Here is a 4,321-nt window from a genome sequence, read left to right as displayed (position 1 = left end):
CAAATACTGCTCCAAATACTGCTGCAAATACTGCAAATACTGTTGCAAATACTGCAAATACTGCTGCAAAATACTGCTCCAAATACTGCTGCAAATACTACAAATACTGCTCCAAATACTGCTGCAAATACTGCAAATACTGCTCCAAATACTTTTCCAAATACTGCTGCAAATACTGCTCCAAATACTGCTCCAAATACTGCTGCAAATACTGCTGCAAATACTACAAATACTGCTGCAAATACTGCTCCAAATACTGCAAATACTGCTGCAAATACTGCAAATACTGCTCCAAATACTGCTGCAAATACTACAAATACTGCTCCAAATACTGCTGCAAATACTGCAAATACTGCTGCAAATACTTCGAATACTTCAAATACTGCAAAATACTGCAAATACTGCCGCAAATACTGCAAATACTGCTGCAAATACTTCGAATACTTCAAATACTGCAAATACTGCAAATACTGCAAATACTGCCGCAAATACTACAAATACTGCTCCAAATACTGCAGCAAATATTACAAATACTGCTCCAAATACTGCTGCAAATACTACTGCAAATACTGCTCCAAATACTGCTGCAAATACTGCTGCAAATACTGCTCCAAATACTGCAAATACTGCAAATACTTCTCCAAATACTGCTCCAAATACTGCTCCAAATACTGCTGCAAATACTGCTGCAAATACTGCAAAAACTGCTCCAAATACTGCTGCAAATACCACAAATACTGCTGCAAATACTACAAATACTGCTCCAAATACTGCAGCAAATACTACAAAATACTGTTGCAAATACTACAAATACTGCTCCAAATACTGCTGTAAATACTACAAATACCGCTTCAAATACTGCTGCAAATACTACAAATACTGTTGCAAATACTGCAAATACTACTCCAAATACTGCTCCTAATACTGCTATAAATACTGCTGCAAATACTGCTGCAAATACTGCTGCAAATACTACAAATACTGCTGCAAATACTGCAAATACTGCTCCAAATACTGCTGCAAATACTGCTGCAAATACTGCAAATACTGCTGCAAATCTGCTCCAAATACTGCTGCAAATACTGCAAATACTGCTACAAATACTGCTGCAAATACTGCTGCAAATACTGCAAATACTGCTACAAATACTGCTGCAAATAATGCTCCAAATACTGCTGCAAATACTACAAATACTGCTCCAAATACTGCTGCAAATACTGCTCCAAATACTGCTGGCAAATACTGCTCCAAATACTGCTAAAAATACTTTAAATACTGCTCCAAATACTGCTGCAAATACTACAAATACTGCTCCAAATACTGATCCAAATACTGCTGCAAATACTACAAATACTGCTGTAAATACTGCAAATACTGCTCCAAATACTGCTGCAAATACTACAAATACTGCTGTGAATACTGCTGCAAAAACTACAAATACTGCTCCAAATACTGCTGCAAATACTACAAATACTGCTGCAAATACTTTTCCAAATACTGCTGCAAATACTGCTCCAAATACTGCTGCAAATACTGCTGCAAATACTGCTCAAAATACTGCAAATACTGCTCAAAATACTGCAAATACTGCTACAAATACTGCAAATACTGCTCCAAATACTGCTGCAAATACTGCTCCAAATACTTTTCCAAATACTGCTGCAAATACTGCTCAAAATACTGCAAATACTGCTAAAAAATACTGCAAATACTGCTCCAAATACTGCTGCAAATACTGCAAATACTGCTCGAAATACTGCTGCAAATACAACAAATACTGTTGCAAATACTGCAAATACTGCTGCAAATACTACAAATACTGCTCCAAATACTGCTGCAAATATTACAGATACTGTTGCAACTACTGTAAATACTGCTGCAAATACTGCAAATACTGCTGCAAATACTGCTGCAAATACTGCAAATACTGTTGCAAATACTACAAATACTGTTGCAACTACTGTAAATACTGCTGCAAATACTGCAAATACTGCTGCAAATACTGCTGCAAATACTGCAAATACTGCTGCAAATACTGCAAATACTGCTGAAAATACTGCTGCAAATACTGTTCCAAATACTACTGCAAATACTGCAAAATACTACTGCAAATACTGCTCCAAATTCTGCTGCAAATATTACAGATACTGTTGCAACTACTACAAATACTGCTGCAAATACTGTAAATACTGCTGCAAATACTGCAAATACTGCTGCAAATACTGCTGCAAATACTGCCAAATACTGCTGCAAATACTGCAATAACTGCTGAAAATACTGCTGCAAATACTGTTCCAAATACTGCTGCAAAACTACAAATACTGCTCCAAATACTGCTGCAAATATTGCAAATACTGCTCCAAATACTGCTGCAAATACAACAAATACTGTTGCAAATACTGCAAATACTGCTGCAAATACTACAAATACTGCTCCAAATACTGCTGCAAATATTACAGATACTGTTGCAACTACTGTAAATACTGCTGCAAATACTGCAAATACTGCTGCAAATACTGCTGCAAATACTGCAAATACTGCTGCAAATACTGCAAATACTGCTGAAAATACTGCTGCAAATACTGTTCCAAATACTACTGCAAATACTGCAAATACTACTGCAAATACTGCTCCAAATTCTGCTGCAAATATTACAGATACTGTTGCAAATACTGCAAATACTGCTGCAAATACTACAAATACTGCTCCAAATACTGCTGCAAATACTACAAATACTGCTCCAAATACTGCTGCAAATACTGCAAATACTGCTCCAAATACTGCTGCAAATTCTACAAATACTGCTCCAAATACTGCTGCAAATATTACAGATACTGTTGCAACTACTGTAAATACTGCTGCAAATACTGCAAATACTGCTGCAAATACTGCTGCAAATACTGCAAATACTGCTGCAAATACTGCAATAACTGCTGAAAATACTGCTGCAAATACTGTTCCAAATACTGCTGCAAAACTACAAATACTGCTCCAAATACTGCTGCAAATATTACAAATACTGCTCCAAATACTGCTGCAAATATTACAAATACTGCTGCAAATACTGCTGCAAATATTAAAAATACTTCTCCAAATACTGCTGCAAATACTGCTCCAAATACTGCTCCAAATACTGCTGCAAATACTACTGCAAATACTGCTCCAAATACTGCTGGAAATACTGCTGCAAATACTACAAATACTGTTGCAAATACTGCAAATACTGCTCCAAATACTGCTGCAAATACTGCAAATACTGCTCCAAATACTGCTGCAAATACTGCTGCAAATACTGCAAATACTGCTCCAAATACTGCTGCAAATACTGCTGCAAATACTGCTGCAAATACTGTTGCAAATACTGCAAATACTGCTGCAAATACTACAAATACTTCTGCAAATACTGCAAATACTACAAATACTGCTCCAAATACTGCTGCAAATACTGCTGCAAATACTACAAATACTGTTGCAAATACTGCTGCAAATACTGCAAATACTGCTCCAAATACTGCTGCAAATATTACAAATACTGCTGCAAATACTGCTGCAAATATTAAAAATACTTCTCCAAATACTGCTGCAAATACTGCTCCAAATACTGCTCCAAATACTGCTGCAAATACTACTGCAAATACTGCTCCAAATACTGCTGGAAATACTGCTGCAAATACTACAAATACTGTTGCAAATACTGCAAATACTGCTCCAAATACTGCTGCAAATACTGCAAATACTGCTCCAAATACTGCTGCAAATACTGCTGCAAATACTGCAAATACTGCTCCAAATACTGCTGCAAATACTGCTGCAAATACTGCTGCAAATACTGTTGCAAATACTGCAAATACTGCTGCAAATACTACAAATACTTCTGCAAATACTGCAAATACTACAAATACTGCTCCAAATACTGCTGCAAATACTGCTGCAAATACTACAAATACTGTTGCAAATACTGCTGCAAATACTACAAATACTGTTGCAAATACTGCAAATACTGCTGCAAATACTACAAATACTGCTCCAAATACTGCTGCAAATACTACAAATACTGCTCCAAATACTGCTGCAAATACTACAAATACTGCTCCAAATACTGCTGCAAATACTACAAATACTGCTCCAAATACTGCTGCAAATACTACAAATACTGTTGCAAATACTGTTGCAAATACTGCTGCAAATACTGCAAATACCGCTCCAAATACTGCTGCAAATACTACAAATACTGTTGCAAATACTGCAAATACTGCTGCAAATACTACAAATACTGCTCCAAATACTGCTGCAAATACTACAAATACTGTTGCAAATACTG

The sequence above is a fragment of the Eucyclogobius newberryi genome, unplaced genomic scaffold, assembly GCF_026437365.1.
Source record: "Eucyclogobius newberryi isolate DKJ021-1_F unplaced genomic scaffold, fEucNew1.0.hap1 SCAF_377, whole genome shotgun sequence".
In the NCBI taxonomy this organism is placed as follows: domain Eukaryota; kingdom Metazoa; phylum Chordata; class Actinopteri; order Gobiiformes; family Gobiidae; genus Eucyclogobius; species Eucyclogobius newberryi.
This window is presented reverse-complemented; position numbering follows the sequence as displayed.